The sequence below is a fragment of the Pinus tabuliformis genome, chromosome J, assembly GCF_031772625.1.
Source record: "Pinus tabuliformis cultivar Carrire ecotype Pingquan chromosome J, CPIR1, whole genome shotgun sequence".
NCBI lineage: Eukaryota > Viridiplantae > Streptophyta > Pinopsida > Pinales > Pinaceae > Pinus > Pinus tabuliformis.
This window is the reverse complement of record NC_142295.1, coordinates 1,608,506,375-1,608,527,114: the sequence shown is the minus strand read 5'-3', so window position 1 is coordinate 1,608,527,114 and position 20,740 is coordinate 1,608,506,375. Positions and strand designations below refer to the sequence as shown.

At 38.3% G+C, this 20,740-nt stretch overlaps 1 pseudogene; it reads right to left on the bottom strand.

Moving 5' to 3' along the window:
* Positions 1 to 15,849: 15,849 nt before the first annotated feature.
* LOC149233641 (glucan endo-1,3-beta-glucosidase 14 pseudogene) lies at positions 15,850 to 16,930 on the bottom strand (annotated as a pseudogene).
* Positions 16,931 to 20,740: the final 3,810 nt, after the last annotated feature.

Sequence of the window (20,740 nt, the reverse complement as noted above, 5' to 3'; positions counted from 1 at the left end):
TATATGAAAAACCCTCGGCCTCAAACAAGGTATTTCTTATGAAACGGTTAGTTAATATGAAGATGTCGGAAGGTGGATCTATTGCAGACCATTTAAATGATTTTAATACTGTTACAAGTCAGTTATGTTCTGTAGGGGTAAACTTTGATGATGAAGTTAGAGCTTTGTTATTCTTGTGCTCATTACCAGAAAGTTGGAATGGTTTAGTAATGGCCATTAGTAGCTCTGTTTCTGGATCTAGTAGTTTAAAGTTTGATGATGTTGTCGGTGCTATCCTTAGCGAGGAAATGCGACGGAAAAGCTCCAGTGAGACATCGGGTAATGATTTGAGTACAGAGTCTAGGGGAAGAAAAATGGAAAGAGGAAAGAGCTCAGGATATCGCATCAAATCAAGGAAAGGCATATCTAAGTCCAGATCGGGGATAGTCTACTGGAAATGCGGAAAGAAAGGAAACCTAAAGAAAGACTATAGATCTCGAAAGGGAAAAGAAGGAGATGCACAACAAGAAAACAATCATGAAGCAAATGTGACAAGTGAGGTGTTACAAGATGTTTTGATTCTTTCTTTCGAAAATATTACTGATTCCTGGGTGGTAGATTCAGGGGCCTCATTCCATGCCACACCTGATAATAAATACTTTCATGACTATGTTCAAGGAGATTTTGGACAAGTCTGTTCGGGTGATGATAAACCCTGTAAAATTGTTGGAATGGGTAAGGTTCTTGTAAAACAGCAGAATGGAAACCAATGGCTACTAAAGGAGGTAAGGCATGTTCCAGATTTGAAGAAAACTATGATTTCAATAGGGCAGTTAGGTGGTGAAGGTTGTGTGACAACTTTCACAGATAAAACTTGGAAGGTCACAAAAGGAGTCCTGGTAATAGAAAAAGGCGAAAAGGTCGGTACATTGTATTTATGCAATGGTATTTCTAACTTTGTTAATGCTTTAATTTCCAAAGGAGAAGATGCAACATTATGGCATCATAGGCTCAGACACATGAGTGAAACGGGGATGAAAATTCTTCACTCAAGGAATTTGTTGCCAGGTTTGAAGAATGTTGATTTGGACTTCTGTGAGAATTGCATTTATGGAAAACAGAAGAGAGTCATATTTCTCAGAGTTGGGAAAGAAAAGAAGAGCGAAAAATTAGAGCTTGTGCATACAGATGTGTGGGGACCTGCTCAGGTATCATCTCTTGGTGGCTCTCATTATTATGTTACTTTTATTGATGATGCAACTAGAAAAGCTTGGATTTACTGTATTAAGAATAAATCTCATGTATTTGATACTTTCAAGAAATGGAAAGATTTGGTTGAGATTGAGACAGGAAAGAAATTGAAGTGTCTTAGATCAGAAAATGGAGGTGAATATTGCAGCAAGGAGTTTGATAGGTACTGTTCAGAGCATGGAATTCGCAGAGAGAAGATAGTTCCAAGAACACCACAAGAAAATGGTGTGTTAGAAAGGATGAAAAGAACAATCATGGAGCATGCAAGGTGCATGAGATTTCATGCAGGTTTGCCTTTACAGTTTTGGGCAGATGCTGTAGATACTGTTGTTTATCTAATAAACAGAGGGCCTTCAAGTTCCTTGGATGGTGGTGTTCCAGAGGAAGCATGGACAGGTGAAAAGGTAAACTACTCTTTTTTAGAGCCTTTTGGTTGTGAGGCCTTTGTCCATATTGATAAAGAAAATAATACAAAGCTTGAGGCAAAGTCAAAGAAATGTACTTTTATTGGATATGGTGTTAATGATTTTGGTTATCACTTATATGATTACGAAAATCAAACAATCATTAGGAGCAGAGACGTAATATTCGATGAAAAAGTCTTGTATAAGAATCAGTTGCAGGAAAAGAAACAGGAAAAAGAAAACAAGGAATACGCAGTTCTTGATGAAATCACTAAAAAAGTAAAGGTGCCTGAAAATAATAATAATCAACAACCACCACAACAGCAATAGGCACCCAAACACCTGAAAGTGGTGTTAGAAGATCTACCAGGATCAGTAGACACCTTGAACGATACTCTCCTTCATTATATTATTTATTGTTGATTGATTCTAGTGAACCCGAATGTTATGAAGAAGCAATGTAGGTTGAAAGCAGGAAGAAGTAGGAGGTAGCCATGGAAGAAGAGATGGACTCCTTAATGCATAACAAGACTTGGGACTTAGTCAGGTTGCCTGCAGGAAAAACTACATTGAAGAATAAATGGGTTTACAGGCTGAAGGAAGAAGATGGAGGAAAACAGGGGTACAATGCTAGACTTGTGGTGAAGGGGTTTGCACAGAAGAAAGGTATTGATTTTGATGAAATTTTTTCCCCTGTTGTTAAAATGACTTCAATGAGAACTATTTTAAGTCTAGTAGTAGTTGAAGATTTGCATCTTGAGCAGTTAGATGTAAAGACAGCCTTTCTCCATGGGGATTTGGAGGAAGAGATATATATATGCAGCAGCCAAAAGTATATGGCGTAAAAGGGAAGGAGAAACTAGTGTGCAAGTTGAAGAAGAGTTTGTATGACTTAAGACAGGCTCCAAGGCAATGGTATCTAAAGTTTGACAAGTTTATGTCTGAACAAGGTTATACTAGATGTCACTCTGATCATTGTGTCTATCTGAAAAAGCAAAATGATGGCAGCTATATTATATTGTTATTGTATGTGGATGACATGCTTGTTACAGGGTCTAACATGCAGGAAATAAATGTGCTCAAAAGAAAACTGGCAAATTCATTTTCAATGAAGGATTTGGGAGCTGCAAAACAAATCCTTGGTATGAGAATCACTAGAGACAGGAAAAATCGCAAATTAACATTGTCTCAGAATGAGTACATACAAAAGGTGTTGAAAATATTTAATATGAACAATGCAAAACCAGTTAGTACACCTTTTGCTAGCCATTTCAAACTTAGTAAGGAAATGTGCCCAAAGACCCAAGAAGACATGGATTATATGTGTAAAGTTCCATATGCATCAGCAGTTGGAAGCTTAATGTATGCAATGGTCTGCACAAGTCCTGATATTGCACATGCAGTGTGAGTTGTAAGTAGGTACATGAAAAATCTAGGAAAGGAACATTGGATGGCAGTGAAATGGATTCTTAGATATTTGAAAGGTACCACAAATCAAGCATTATGCTTTGGTGGTTCAAACATTTCTCTACAGGGATATGTTGATGCAGATATGGCAGGTGACAAAGATAACAGAAGGAGCACTACAGGATATGTATTTACTGTAGGTGGAACAACTGTCAGTTGGGTTTCAAAAATCCAAAGTGTTGTTGCACTTTCAACAATAGAAGCAGAGTATGTTGCTGCTACAGAGGCTAGTAAAGAAATGATTTGGTTACAAAGGTTTATGGGTGAATTGGGTAAGGAGCATGATATGGGCACGTTATATAGTGATAGCCAAAGTGCCATTCATCTTGCAAAGAACTCAGCATTTCATTCCAGGACTAAACACATATAGCTCAAGTACCATTTCATACGATCAGTGTTGGAAGATGGAGAGTTGAAGCTGGAAAAGATACACACTAGCGGGAATCCTGCAGATATGCTAACAAAAGTTGTAACCAGGGAGAAACTGAGAATATGCTCAGTTTCAATTGGTCTTCAAGGATGACTATGAAGATGAGATTTAGCCAGGTCCAAAGAGGAGTCATTGTCCAGCAAATGAAGCAGTGATGGAGTTGCTACAATCATTCTCCAAGTGGGAGATTGTTGTGTGTGGAGCATGATTGTTCAGAGGTATTTGTTTCAGCCGGATGTATACCTTAGGAAGTTTGTACACACTCCACGCGGGGGGGTGCGGGGGGGACTTGTCCCCCCCATGGGGGTCCGAGGGGGCCGATCCCCCCCAGCTGGGGGGTCCGGGGGCCAGCAATCCCTCGGCGGGGCCTCGGGGGCAGCGCCCCCGAAGCTAAAAACAGATGTAAAATTTCCTTGTAAAAGTATAGTAATTTCTAGTTAATCTGGGCTGTTCATTAAGCGGATGATCTGACGGTAGAACTTATGTTTAGTTTATGGTTTTTTGCCCTAGAAGGAAACCCCTCTTGTTGTATGAGGGCATTGTATTTAAGGCTGTGTTATAGATGTGTATTCTCTGAGCGAGAAGCAAAGAGGTGAGACTGTGAGAGAAAATAGAGGATATTACAGTGGATTTGCTGTAGGTTATGTCTCTTCATTTTGCTGGATAATAGAAAGTAAGGACTGGCTATTCGGGCTGGATGTAGCCCAAATTGGGTAAACCATGTATATTTGTGTCTCTCTTTTTTTATGCATTTTCTGTGTTTATATTTCTGCAATATTTTATGTGTTCCATTGCTTCGTAATATATAATATTCTAACAACTGGTATCAGAGCCGAAGGTGTATTTGGTTGATAAACTCGCAGGAAATAAGGGTTCCTCATTTGAGTGGGATAAATGGCGGAAGATGGTAAGTTTAGGGTCGAGAAATTTAACGGCCAAACCTTCTTGCTGTGGAAGATGCAGATGGAAGATTATCTGTATCAGAAAGATCTATACCTACCATTGGGCGGAAAAACAAATATGCCGACGGGTATGACAGATGAAGAATGGAACTTTCTCGATAGAAAGACACTCAAAACAGTACGGTTGTGCCTCGCAGTGTCGGTCGCCTTCAACATTTCGAAGGAAACAATGACAGAGGGTTTGATTAAGGCATTGGAGAAACTATATGAAAAACCCTCGGCCTCAAACAAGGTATTTCTTATGAAACAGTTATTTAATATGAAGATGTTGGAAGGTGGATCTGTTGTAGACCATTTAAATAATTTTAATACTGTTACAAGTCAGTTATGTTCTGTAGGGGTAAACTTTGATGATGAAGTTAGAGCTCTGTTATTCTTGTGCTCATTACCAGAATGTTGGAATGGTTTAGTAATGGCCATTAGTAACTTTGTTTCTAGATCTAGTACTTTAAAGTTTGATGATGTTGTCGGTGCTATCCTTAGCGAGGAAATGCGACGAAAAAGCTCCAGTGAGACATCGGGTAATGCTTTGAGTGCAGAGTCTGGGGGAAGAAAAATGGAAAGAGGAAAGAGTTTAGGATATCGCAGTAAATCAAGGAAAGGTAGATCCAAGTCCAGATCGGGGATAGTCTGCTGGAAATGCGGAAAGAAAGGATACCTAAAGAAAGATTGTAGATCTCAAAAGGGAAAAGAAGGAGATGCACAACAAGAAAACAATCATGAAGCAAATGTGACAGGTGAGGTGTTACAAGATGCTTTGATTCTTTCTTTAGAAAATATTACTTATTCCTGGGTGGTAGATTTAGGGGCCTCATTCCATGCCACACTTGATAAGAAATACTTTCATGACTATGTACAAGGAGATTTTGGACAAGTCCGTTTGGGTGATGATAAACCCCATAAAATTGTTGGAATGGGTAAGGTTCTTGTAAAACAGCAGAATGGAAACCATTGGCTACTAGAGGAGGTAAGGCATGTTCCAGATTTGAAGAAAAATCTGATTTCAATAGGGCAGTTAGGTGGTGAAGGTTGTGTGACAACTTTCATAGATAAAGCTTGGAACGTCACCAAAGGAGCCCTGGTAATAGAAAAAGGCGAAAAGGTTGGTACATTTTATTTATGCAATGGTATTTCTAACTCTGTTAATGCTTTAATTTCCAAAGGAGTAGATGCAGCATTATGGCATCATAGGCTCGGACACATGAGTGAAAAGGGGATGAAGATTCTTCACTCAAGGAATTTGTTGCCAGGTTTGAAGAATGTTGATTTGGACTTCTGTAAGAATTGCATTTATGGAAAACAGAAGAGAGTCAGATTTCTCAGAGTTGGGAAAGAAAAGAAGAGCAAAAAATTAGAGCTTGTGCATACAGATGTATGGGCACCTCCTCAGGTATCATCTCTTGGTGGCTCTCGTTATTATGTTACTTTCATTGATGATGCAACTAGAAAAACTTGGATTTACTGTATTAAGAATATATCTGATGTATTTGATAATTTCAAGAAATGGAAAGCGTTGGTTGAGATTGAGACAGGAAAGAAATTGAAGTGTCATAGATCAGAAAATGGAGGTGAATATTGTAGCAAAGAATTTGATAGGTACTGTTCAAAGCATGGAATTCACAGAGAGAAGACAATTCCAAGAACACCACAAGAAAATGGTGTGTCAGAAAGGATGAAAAGAACAATCATGGAGCGTGCAAGGTGCATGAGATTGCATGCAGGTTTGCATTTACAGTTTTGGGCAGATGCTGTAGATACTACTGTTTATCTAATAAACAGAGGGCCTTCAAGTTCCTTGGATGGGGGTGTTCCAGAGGAAGCATGGACAGGTAAAAAGGTAAACTACTCTTTTTTAAAGCCTTTTGGTTATGAGGCCTTTGTCCATATTGATAAAGAAAATAGAACAAAGCTTGAGTCAAAGTCAAAGAAATGTACCTTTATTGGATATGGTGTTAATGATTTTGGTTATCGCTTATATGATTATGAAAATCACAAAATCATTAGGAGCAAAGATGTAATATTCAACGAAAAAGTCTTGTATAAGAATCAGTTGCAGGAAAAGAAACAGGAAAAAGAAAACAAGGAATCCGCAGTTCTTGATGAAATCACTAAAAAAGTAAAGGTGCCTGAAAATAATAATAATCAACAACCACAACAACAACAACCACCACAACAGCAACAGGCACCCCAAACACCTAAAAGTGGTGTTAGAAGATCTACCAGGATAAGTAGACCCCCTGAACGATACTCTCCTTCATTATCTTATTTATTGTTGACTGATTTTGGTAAACACGAATGTTATGAAGAAGCAATGCAGGTTGAAAGCAGGAAGAAGTGGGAGGTAGCCATGGAAGAAGAGATGGACTCCTTAATGCATAACCAGACTTGGTACTTAGTTAGGTTGCCTGCAGGAAAAACTACATTGAAGAATAAATGGGTTTACACGTCGAAGGAAGAAGATGGAGGAAAACAGAGGTACAAAGCTAGACTTCGGGTGAAGGGGTTTGCACAGATGAAAGGTATTGATTTTGATGAAATATTTTCTCCTGTTGTTAAAATGACTTCAATCAGAACTATTTTAAGTCTAGTAGCAGTTGAATATTTGCATCTTGAGCAGTTAGATGTAAAGACGGCCTTTCTCCATGGGGATTTGGAGGAAGAGATATATATGCAGGAGCCACAAGGATATGCGGTGAAAGGGAATGAGAAACTGGTGTGCAGGTTGAAGAAGAGCTTGTATGGCTTAAAATAGGCTCCAAGGCAGTGGTATCTAAAGTTTGACAAGTTTATGTCCGAACAAGGTTATACTAGATGTCACTATGATCATTGTGTCTATCTGAAAAAGCAAAATGATGGCAGCTATATTATATTGTTATTGTATGTGGATGACATGCTTGTTGCAGGGTCTAACATGCAGGAAATAAATGTGCTCAAAAGAAAATTGGCAAATTCATTTGCAATGAAGGATTTGGGAGCTGCGAAACAAATCCTTGGTAAGAGAATCACTAGAGACAAGAAAAATCGCAAATTAACATTGTCTCAGGATGAGTACATACAAAAGTTGTTGAAAAGATTTAATATGCGCAATGCAAAACCAGTTAGTACACCTTTTGCTAGCCATTTCAAACTTAGTAAGGAAATGTGCCCAAAGAACCAAGAAGACATGGATTATATGTCTAAAGTTCCATATGCATCAGCAATTGGAAGCTTAATGTATGCAATGGTCTGCACAAGGCTTGATATTGCACATGCAGTGGGAGTTGTAAGCAGGTACATGAAAAATCCAGGAAAGGAACATTGGATGGCAGTGAAATGGATTCTCAGATATTTGAAAGGTACCACAAATCAAGCATTATGCTTTGGCGGTTCAAACATTTCTCTACAGGGATATGTTGATGCAGATATGGTAGGTGACAGAGATAACAGAAGGAGCACTACAGGATATGTATTTACTATAGGTGGAACAACTATCAGTTGGGTTTCAAAAATCCAAAGTGTTGTTTCACTTTCAACAAAAGAAGCAGAGTATGTTGCTGCTACAGAGGCTAGTAAAGAAATGATTTGGTTACAAAGGTTTATGGGTGAATTGGGTAAGGAGCATGATATGGGCACGTTATACAGTGATAGCCAGTGCCATTCATCTTGTAAATAACTCAGCATTTTATTCGAGGACTAAACACATATAGCTCAAGTACCATTTCATACGATCAGTGTTGGAAGATGGAGAGTTGAAGCTGGAAAAGAAACACACTAGCCAGAATCCTACAGATATGCCAACAAAAGTTGTAACTAGGGAGAAACTAAGAATATGATCACTTTCAATTGGTCTTCAAGGATGACGATGAAGATGAGAAACAGCCAGGTCCAAAGAGGAGTCATTGTCTAGCAAATGAAGCAACGATGGAGTTGCTACAATCATTCTCCAAGTGGGAGATTGTTGTGTGTGGAGCATGATTGTTCAAAGGTCTTTGTTTTAGCCGGATGTATACCCCAGGAAGTTTGTACACCCCTCCACGTGGGGGGGTGCAGGGAGGACTTGTCCCGCCCCCCCCACAGGGGTCCAGGGGGCTGATACCCCCCAATTGGGGGTTCCAGGGGCCAGCGATGCCTCAGCGGGGGCTTAGGGGCAGTGCCCCTGAAGCTAAAAACAGATGTAAAATTGCCTTGTAAAAGTATAGTAATTTCTAGTTAATTTGGGCCGTTCATTAGGCGGATGATCTGATGGTAGAACTTATGTTTAGTTTAGGGGTTTTTTCCCTAGAAGGAAACCCCTCTCTTTTTATGAGGGCATTGTATTTGAGGCTGTGTTATAGATGTGTGTTCTATGAGCGAGAAGCAGAGAGGTGAGACTGTGATAGAAAACAGAGAATATTACAGCGGATTTGATGTAGGTCGTGTCTCTTCATTTTGTTGGATAATAGAAAGGAAGGACTGGCTGTTCGAGGTGGACGTAGCCCAAACTGGGTGAACCACGTATATCTGTGTCTCTCTTGTTTTATGTGTTCTTGTGTTTATATTTCTGCAATATTTTATGTGTTCCATTGCTCCGTAATATATAATATTCTAACATGCAGACATTATATTCGTTTTACTCAACCTACAAGCCCCACTTGGTTTATCTAGAACTAAAAGTAGATTCCTAAAAATGAAAGTAACTAAATATTGTATCTTAGACAATGTTTTATTTTGGAAAGATCATGGTGGCATCCTGTTAAATTATTTATTAAAATATGAAGTTGACAACATCATGCAGGAATTTCACGCAAGAGATTGTGGGGGACACCTGTACTGGAAAACAACTGCTAATAAGATTTTGAGGGCAGGTTTTTACTGGCCCACCCTTTTTGCAGATGTCAGAAAATATGTGACCTCTTGTAACAAATGCCAAATATTTGAAGGGAAGAAGAAACTCTTACCATTACCACTCAAATCTATCTCGATAGAAATGCCTTTTCAATAATGGGCTTTAGACTTTATTGGGAAAATTCACCCACCCTACTTTGCCCAACATAAATGGATTTTGACAACTACTGACTACTTTACCAAGTGGATAGAAGCCATCCCTTCCAGACAAGCCACATACTCGGTCATTATTTCATTTCTTGAGAACAAAATCCTTTCCAGATTTGTATTCCCACAAAAACTCATCATTGATAATGATGTTGCCTTCAAATCTAAGAAAATGGTAGAGTTTTGTAACCAGTACCATATCACCCTAGGCCATTCCATTGCCTCTTACCCTCAAGGTAATGGACTTGCAAAATCTTCAAACAAAAGCCTAATCAACATAATCAAGAAAATGTTAGAAGATAACAAGAAAACATGGAATAAAAAGTTGGTGAATGCCCTATGGGCAAACAGACTTACTACTAAGAAATCTATTGGTACATCTCCTTATAAATTGCTATACAAGATGGATGTTGTTTTTCCATCCTCATTAGGAGTGCCAGTAATGAAAATGATTCAAGAGCTGCAAGTAGAACCAAATGACATCCAAAGGAGGATAAACCAAACAATTCATTTGCAACAAACCAGGGAAGAAGTTTATATCAAATCCCAAGTAATTCAAGAAAAAATCAAGAAGATCTTTGATAAGAAAACTAAAGCAGAGGATTTCTTCATAGGTGATCAAGTACTAAAATGGGATTCCAGAAGGGAAGACAAAGGAAAACATGGGAAATTTGACTTTCTCTGGAAAGGCCCATATATTATTTATGGTTACAGAGGCAACAATGCATTTTTCTTAAAAGAATTAGATGGGACAAACTTACAAAGTGGACCAATCAATGGTCAAATGCTGAAGCACTATTTTTCACCAGAATAATCAGTAGTTCATTTGTTCTATTCACTATAAATACCATAGCAAAGTTTAGATTGGAGTGGATGATTATCTTGTAAAGTTGAAGCCTGAAGAGGAAATCTTAAGCTTTAAAAGATATAACATCATATGTTTGAATAAAGGAGATCACATAAATCAATTCCAGGTAAAGCACAGTCAAGGTTCCCAGGCCACTGATCAAAAATATCTTGACATCTCGCATGGGGATGCCATCCCCAAGTGGAGCCACTATTAGGTTCCTATAATAATAGGGATCATAATTTTGAATTGACTATGTTAAGTCTTGTAATATTGTACATACCTTTGCTTTGTTTGCAAATGTTTTCCATATTAAAAAATGAAAAGAGGGTATGTCCTAAAAGAATAATCAAAGGACCAAAAGAAAGAAAGATCAGAAAAAAGATATAAAATATGAACCCCACAAAAAGAAACAAAAATAAATTCTGAAAGTGTTGCACATTCAAATGCAACTATTCTTTGTTTACTTTTCCTTAGAAAATAAAATTGTGTGCGGCTTGTCCAAAATGCCACAATTCATGATGATCATATAGTTTAATCTTGATTATTCATGCTTTTAAATTTCATGTCATGATAGTTAGTGAATAAAGATCTAACCAAACCATTTAATCTTGGCAGATCATTAGTTAGGTAGAGAATAAAAATGAGCTCATAAGTTTAATCTGAGCCATTGGAAGACATAAGGTTAGAAATAAGTTAGTTTTCTTATCAAAAGAAAATAAAAGGGTCAGCAAGCTCAAATGCACCCAATAAAGGAAAGAAAAAATGTTAGTATAAATTGGAGGGTAGGTAGAATACTTTCCAAAAATCATAAGCATCATTATGCTTATAAAAAAATATCATTTTTTAACCCTTCCCATGTGAAAATCCCCTTCCCTTGTTTAAAATCCCTTTCCCCTTACCCTAACCCTTTTCCCCCTTAAAAAAAACTCATGTCCATCATTTAAATCCCTTTTCCCTTTACTAACTCTGCATAATTCAATTAAAACATGCAAAACCTACTTTTGCATGGTTGTAAAGCATAAAATAAAAATGAATCGGACCCCACTTTCCTTTTCTCCATCGCTTAATACAGTTCCCCCAAATTATATGGTTAACTCCCCACAATATTAATATCCAACCCCACTTCATACCCTTTCACACACATAAAAACCCCCGTCCACCGCCCAATCATTGATCACATCCAACAGTCCACATGCATTATCGCATCCACCCTATGTCTGACGTTTAAAGCTAATGAGGGTTGTGAAATGGGTGGTTTCATCCACTTCCTCCCCTGCTACGTGGCGCAACCAGATCTTATCGCATCCCCCAGTCCCAAACCGCCATACCACCTTTCGCCACCCGATAATCCACCAAATCGCTTCCAAAGGCCTTGCAATAAACCACCCAGTCTCGAAAATATAAAACCCCCTCTATTCCAATATTTTCCTATTCTCTGTTGATTTTTGAAGCAGACCAAAATCCATCACCAACTGGAAGTAAAGCCCTTTCTGCCACCTGAACCCTTTTGCAACCAAAATTCACGATTTCCAGGTAATTCTAAATACCCACCTCCATCAATTAAATACCAAATTGATAAAAGAATTAAAATTAATGGCTTCCCAAAAATTTATAAATGTAAACCCTCTTCAACCTCTAGTAACAGGTGTTGAACACCTTCCCTTGGCAGATAAGGACTTCAAAATCATTGACACTGTGACAGATTCCAACCTTTTGGAGCTCCACTACTGGAGCCATGAGAAATTCATTGACCAGACAGATGATATTCATCTCTGGGATTCTAACCTGCCCAAATATGCCTTTCCACAGACCTACCAATTCCCTGAACTCATCAGACTATGCCAAATCAACTATTTGCCAAATGAAAGAGCCATAGTCACCCTTGCCCAAGAAATCCTATTTACTATCACTGCTTAATCCATTAATCAAATGCTACAAATTCAACCAAAACCAGAGGGAGTACCTGTTTCATTGAAACAGTTACTGAGCTTTACCTAAAGCTAGACTTTCCTAAAAGGTCTCAAATATTTCAGAGCTTCCTCCATGAAACAACTCAAATTCCTAATGAAAACCCACCATACTCTACTGCCATGTTCCCAGAACAAACCAGGAAAATTGTAACCATGTTATCTTGTATTCTAGGATATTTTACTAATGAGCATGTAGATGAATCCATCCTGGGTTTCCTCTCTATATTTTTCCCAGGCCAGCCTCCAGCTATAACTTTCAACTTTGCCCAATTCCTAGCAGATGCAATCCATGATCAGCTAGTCAAGCTGCCAGAAGAAGGAGTGTTCAAATACTCCTCAGTTTTGTTCCATATGTTTTTGTATTTCCAATCAGAAAGGTTTGCAGTCAACCTCCAAAAACTAGACACAGAGGGTAATCCCCAATCTGTTGTCTTTTGGAATTCCTTGATCAGAAAGGATTCTACAAAATCCAACTATAAGGACATCATTGATTCATTTGTTTATCTAGTTGTCAATATGCTAAGCAGTAGCATTCAGCCTAGAATCAGTGAAGAGATAAAGAAGGTGTTACAGTTGTCAGATCAAAGTAAAACAGGAGATTGGTATTTATACCAAAATCATACAGATATCAGAGTGTATGGAAGCTAGTTAGTTCCATACAAGCTTCCCAAATACCTCCCAATGAGGATATTTGCTTTGGAATACATCAGACAAATCTTGAATTCTGATGAACTCCATTTCATTTCAGCTAAAAAGAAGACCCAGTTCAAGAGTAAAAACCAAATAGGGCCTTTTATATGCAACAATAGAAATGTTGGAAAGGAAGCAGACAAATTTTTACAACGTTTCAAGTTCAGAAATTGTTTCAATAATTGACCCCTTTCATTCATGAGTCAAAACCAGAAATTGAAAAGTATTCCAACCAGTCAAAGTGGTTGGAACACACTCTACAGGAGGTGGATAAGTAGGTTGATACTAGTTCCATCCTGCATACTCCAGACCCATAAGATAGAAATTCAAAAAGGGCTAGAGAAGAAGGATTCTACTCAACAGAAACTACTTCTGATTCTAAATTCAAGCTTGTGAGCGGAAAGAAAACCAAGCTAAATCCAGTAATAGAGCATGAAAAGAAAATTGAAACATAAAAAGAGATTATCATCAAGGGTGATGCACCCTTAACACATGTAGAAGAAACACCTCTATCCTCATCTTCTAGTGCACAGATCATTTAAAATCAAAATAATGCAGAAGTTTCATAATCTAGCAAACCAGTTGAGAAAGAGAAACATATCATGGAGAAGTATAAAGAGATCAAAATCAGAAATGAAGAATTAAAGGCTACTATATGTACACAATATTGGAAGCAAACTCCTAGTGACTAGAGTAGGTTTCTTTTAGCTTTTGACCTCAAAACAAGGAAAATGCAGATGACCTTCCTACAACCAGAGGTAAAGGCCCCAATAACTTCAGAAGATTATAAGAAATCAACCTTTGAAATTCATGCCAAGGATGTGAATCCAATCAACCAAATTGAATTTCACAAGCAGCCAGGAGAGATGTTGTGTTCAACCATGACACATAAAGCTCTAAGTGTCCAGAAATTGAAGAATTCTCTTGAGAATATACAGTCATAGTTAAAGCTAGAAAGGACCTCATCACAAGCAAAAGACAACAGGATTAAGTCACTCAAATATTTGGTTATTGAAATTGGCTATAATCTAACTGACATCAAGGCAGCAGAAGAACTCATTAAAAATAAAAATGCAGACATAGCTGCACTGAAGAAACAGTGAAAGCTACCAACCACTGAGCATCCACAAACCAAGGAGGTTTTAGAAACAATTAATCAAAAGGATGAGATGATGAAATTAATCATCCAGTTGACAACTCAACTAAGGGAAATGGAGACAGAAATGGATAAACTTGTACTGGAAAAACAAGCTAGTAGAGAAGAAGTTCCCATTACTGCTATTCGAATAAGATCTACATCAACACCTTCATCGACATCAGTTCCAGCAGCTACAACAACAACAACATCAACAAGACCAATAGCCCATACCACTGGTGAGGACAACAAATTGATTAAAGAAATGGAATATATGTATATTCAAACAACATAGATTAATAAGCTCAAGGAACAAGTAAAGAGCTTATAAGCTGAAAATAAATTAGCAGAAGTAATGCATCAAGCTGAGAAACAAAAAGCCAATAGATTGAATGATAGGATCCACCAGCTAGAAAAAGAGTTGTCACTAAAGGAGCCTTTAGCCCAAGCAAAGCAACATTTGTGGGCCAATATCATTAACTCAATTAATGATATTTGGCCTTCTATACAGGTAATATTTGAATAGAATGATTTGGTGAAGGAAGCCAATGAGGCAATTCAAAGGGTAAAAACAGAGCTTGGACAAAAACCAGAGGAAGCCTCCCAAATAATCAAATCCATAAATTCTAAAAACAAGTATGAATTAGAATATCTCGGGATAACTGACATAATAGAGACTATACTAGAAGTGAAGAAAGTGATTTCCAAAAGAAATATGATGGTACAACCTGAGGAGAAATGTCAAAACATGAAACTTGTAGTAAACAGGTTTTTTGACAAGTTTGATGTATTAAGACAGAAGGGTCTGCCTAATCCTTTAGAAATCAATGATAAACTAATGATGCCTGAAGATTGTGATAAAAATATGATAGAAGTAGCCAAAGAGACTGTTGGACACCTAATCCTAAAGGGTTAGTGTGGAAGCCGAAAAGACTAAGCAGTCCAAGAGACCTTGGTATCTGAAACCCAAGAGTCACATATTTGTACTATAAATGTATATCTATTGTTAATAAAAAAATGAACTCACTGATTTATCTTTCCTATTCTTTGCTGTCCATGTGAGTTTAACATGGTATCAGAGCCACTTGTTTTTCTGTGGCCTGTTATGTGCATGTCAGTCCTGGCCTCGGCCAACGCATCTGTCCAAGCCGTTCTGAGATGTCTGTCTTCCATATTCTATTTATGAGACCTGCGTTCTCTGTCCATATACGCTCCATTTAAAAGCGCTGCACCACCTGCGATGTACCTTTATTGCCTGACGGTATCTCTGCGCTTGTCAGCTCATATTTGAGCGACTTGTTTTCCTGCTCCCCGTCAGAACTGTTTTCTCCGTTTAATCCCCTGAAATTCTTCTCTAAAAGGAATTCCTCTTGAAGAGCGATTTATCTAACAATTTGTGTGTTGGTCTCAGAAAACGCTTCTGTGCCACTGTGTAGTAACGCCTATTCTCTTCGATTTTTTTGATACCATTGTGTGCGTTATTCTTTTCATTTCTCTGTATCTCCCATCTCATGTCGGTGACTGCAAAGCAGTCGACATTGTATCTCTGATTGGTCATGAATCATCAATGACCTTTACGCAGAGAAGGGCTTCTGACAAATTCTCCGCCTTTCTGCACCTGAGAAGCATATGCGTTAATGCAGAAAAATATACCCTTGATACTCTGCCATAACACCTGACATGGTGAACGTTTGATATTCTTCAAACCGAGGCTGCGTGAATGGTGGAAGGAGCCATTTCGCGTTGAATGTGCTCGTATGAACGCTCTGAGGTTCGAGTTCTCTTGCAAGCAGCATTCCCAGGGCCAGCATTATCGTAGCTTTGTATTACAGAACTCGTTCTCTTTTTCTCTGAAGCCGCATCTTCGGTTTCCTCCGGTGGCTTAGCAGATTTTCGGTGGAGATTATCACTGAAAAGGACAGATGAAGACTCATTGACAGGGTCGGCCGAAAGTTGATGTTGATCGGAACTTCTATGAACTTCGGGCTTACGACAGAAAGATGTCAGGTCTGCACGCTGAGCGAGCAGTTGAAGTAAATTCCCATTATAAGTTTGAGCATTCTGAAGGGTTGCACCTGCTTCATTGGCGTCTCCCTTTGAAGGCCATCCAGTTTCGAAGACCGTGACTTCTATATTAGCATATCCTAGAGCAGACAGCGCAGAATAAACAGCATCAACCTGTGCATATAACATGTTGTTATAATGAACATTATTGTTCGGGTCAATAACACCTGTATTTGGTTCGAATAGTACATAAGGCAGGGATATCTGGCTGGGGTCACCCTTGTATGCAAAATATGGATAAGCATTTATGAAGAAAGGAGAACCAATCTGAGACAACAAATCCAAAAGTGGTTTCATTAGGCTCTTCACGCTTGATGCAAAGGAACCAGCAGACGGTGGAAATGAATTCCCAAGTACAGCAAGAGAATGGGGAGTGGTAACTTTAATATTCATGTCTGCACCGATGCTGACAAGGGCTGAATGGATGTTTTTCATTGCGGGAACCAGGTTTGCCATTAACTGCGTGTCAGTTCCTGTGTAAACCTCGTTCCCTACAGCTATGCCTGTGATCTTTGTGGCTGAAGACCCACTACTAGTTCCGGCGGTGCCAAGTCATCTGCGACTTGTCCATAGTTGATTCCTGTTGTGGAGGAACTTATTTTTGACTGAGCGTTTGAAAGAGCCAATCCAGACAGAAAAATCAGAACACACAACAAGCTCGTTCCAAGGCCTGCTCTGCCCATTTCTGAAGCTCCCTTGACAAGCAGCCTCTACACACCCAAATCTCCTCGCATACAGAGAAATGCGAGAAATTTATGAAGTGGGTTTTGCTGTTCTGTGACTTTTATTTTCTGCCAGCCTTGTCATCTGTAGCTGTTTTTGTATCAAAATTGTTGTCTTTGGGTAGTATATCAATTTGGGGATTCGCTGTTTGTACAATATCATCCAGGATTCATAATTGATGGGAGAGAAACCAAGTGTCAAAGACATCTAGCTTGCACTGTAGCTTGATTTGCGCATCAGTAAGTTCAGGTTTTTTTCATCAAGATTGATGATCCGGGATAAACTTCAACAAGCCCCAAAAGCATTAGGTTTGATCTAGCCCCAAGGCTACAAACCTGTATTTTCTGTGGTTGTTTCAGTTGAGCAGCATATCATTGTACCTGTGCTTGAAATCTTAATGAGTATAGACTATTGGAAGTAATGTTTGGTGATGTAGCTCTGCTATAGAAGGTCTCAAACTTCCTCATCTCATTGGATGTGTGGATGTATATATATTGAAGACACTCCATATTTATTTCTCTGTCTTGGAGCTGAATACGTTGCACTGTGGTGTTTTCTCTGTAATGATGGAGCTTATTTGATGTTATAACACTTATCTACAGCCACTGTTCTTCCTAACATTTGCTGGTATTTGCGGATTTTTTATTCTTTTTGCATTCCTGAGCTTCCAGAAGGGATATAGAGGCAAGTTTTATAAAGTTTGAAGGAATCAGCTACAAAGTCTAGTCAGATGTGAAATTTCTACAGAATTTAAAGAACATAATCTCTGAAAGACTGGTATTGGACAATGTATTTTTCAAACTGATATTCTTAATTTTTTGAAATCTTCAATAGCTGGGGTTTGTCTAGACTTGCTGAATGTTCATTTCTTTGTTGAGACAATGGCTAGATTTCATGATGTATTAGAGTTACTGAATACACTAATACACTCCACTATTGGTGGGAAGGTAAATGTTAGCAAAGACACTCTTTGTGACATTCAGACCTGCCTGCATGATGCACAAGAAAAGATCAAATTTTTGCAGCTTGAATCACAGCTACAGCAAGAAGAGCTACACCATTCTGAACCTATTTCTGTTCAGAACATTGAGACAACCACCCATCAGCAGCATGTTAATAATGGTACAGTTCATTCAAATAAAGCAGCAGTTGTATACGCAGATGCAAAAACTCAGTCTGCACTTCCCAAGCCCATCATCAGACCTTGGGAACAACTTGTCCACAACAAGCACAGAACTGGTCTTGGATATGACAAGGACTTGTCCTTTCATATTCCAGACTATGCCAAGCCCATTCAGTTTCAGAGTGCTGGATTCATTGATGACAGTTCACCTGCTTCTCATGATAGTTCACCTCCAGCTGTTCCAGATTCTGCCCCTCTTCCACAGCAACAACAACAACAAAAACAACAGATCGTGAAATGCCAACACTGTGATCGAGTTGGCCATCTGAAAGATCACTGTTTTGATCTTCATCCATGTAAGCACTGTCATAAAACCAGTCATTCTTCACACAGATGCTTCAGAAACAAACATCCTGCAAGAACAAAGATTCATCTAGGATGGATCACTTCTTGGCAATGGGCATCAACAGCCAAGAAGATATTACAAACACATGTCAGAACTTGTTCCAGAGTATTGAACAGTCTTGCAGTTGAATTTTCTCCATCTTCTCACCTTGTATCTGACAGGGGGGGAAATGATGGTCATCTACAAGCTTCAAAGTCACATCAAGCGAGCCTGAGCCACAACCTTCCACACCAGTTTCAGAGTTGTAGCCAGAGACAAAGATGCCCGTGAACAGATTGAGAAGACTTCCTCTAGCAGAAGACACCAGCTTCTTGCCAGTTTTGGAAGAGTTCCAGGAATTGCATTAAGCATTCCAGAGTTTTTGGTCATCCTTAAACCATCACAGATTGAGAACACTTCCTCTAGCAGAAGACACCAGCTTCTTGCCAGTTTTGGAAGAGTTCCAGGAATTGCATTAACCATTCCAGAGTTGTTGGTCATCCTTAAACCATCACAGATTGAGAACACTTCCTCTAGCAGAAAAATTCAGTTTCTTGCCAGTTTTGGAAGAGTTCCGGGAACTGCACTAAGCGTTCCAGTGTTGGTGGTCATCCTTAAACCACCGCCCTTTTTTACCAACATTTCATAGAGCACATTCAGCCTAGTGCTGCCATGCATTTTTGCACATTTTGTATTACAGCTCTCTTCTTGGACTCATACATAACCCTTTGGATTAAGGGGGGGAATGTTGGACACCTAATCCTAAAGGGTTAGTGTGGAAGTCGAAAAGACTAAGCAGTCCAAGAGACCTTGGTATCTGAAACCCAAGAGTCACATATTTGTACTATAAATGTATATCTATTGTTAATAAAAAAATGAACTCACTGGTTTATCTTTCCTATTCTTTGTTGTCCATGTGAGTTTAACAGAGACGTCCAACAGTTCATCCATCAAAGGTGTACCCACAGGCAAAGTGCTCCTCTAGACTCTAGGAAACTTCTTTTACCTTCGGCATGAGCTAAATCACCATTTTGTGAATAAGCCTACATTTGCAAAATATACAGAAGCAGATGAGATTTACTGGAGGATGATGAAAATCAAACTTCCAACGGAAGAAACATGGGGAAAATGGTGTGATTTTCTAGAAGGTTGAAAGGCACAAACAGGTTAAAAGGAGCAGACAACGTGAAAGAAAAGCAATTGAAAGAAAACCAGATAAAAGACAAGAAGATGAAAGAAGCAGTCAAGTAACATCAATCAAATAAAAAGGGACAGATTTTAGTCAGTTATATAGGTGTCGCTATCTTTTTGCATAAATATATTTATTTTCCTTAAATAAATCCTAATCAGTTGACAGGATATTTTGTAAAGTTTTGCATAAATACTTCATCATTTGAAGTATCAAGTGTGGATTTCTGAATATTTCTGTAGCTGACTGATCTATTACCTGAGTGTTATTGTACCAACTTCTAGTTGATAGACATAACAAGTTATAAAGATACTTCTTTACAGGATTCATGTGTTGAGCTATCTCAGTGAAGTACAAATTTCAATTGTTCATGTTTTCTTTCTGAGTATTCCATAAAATTTCATGTGTTCTAAATTTGAATGTTATAACAGGAGTTTTACTGTAGAATTTGCTTAAACATTACACTTTGCTTTTAAATGTTATACATTTCTATGTTTTCTTCTAATATTTGGTTTAGAGAATTCTTAATTGCCCCTAATCCCGATTAATTTTCTCATCCTTCTTCAATATATGGTTTAAGGAATTCTTAACTGCTCCTTGATCCCGATTAAAAAAATCATTTCACCATTCAACCTTGAGATATGATAGTGCTCACCTAACTTACCCTGTAATACTTTCTTTATAGTTTTTTGTTTGTTCTGTTTTCAAAGTCATATTGACTCCAAGTGGAAAATGTAAAAGCACCTATTCATCTATATCATTAATTCCACCAATCAACCAAAACCAATCCAATTAAACATACATAACTAGCCTAAAATCCATAAAAATAAACAAAGTTAAATCATATAGAGAGATCCCTCTTTGAGGTTAGGAAGCCTAGATCCTAAGCTCCAAAGTAGGTTTGTGGTTACCTCTGATATTCCCTTTTAACGCATTGAAAAACCCGTGGAAATTTTGGAGTGATAACAAGGACATAAAAAACTAATTATTTATCTAATGGATTGAGAGGCTAAAACCCTAAATATCTAGAGGTTTCCTATGCAAAGAGAAAATAATAAATAAAGATCCTTTGGAGAGGAACATTGAATCTCAAGTGAGATGGACTTCA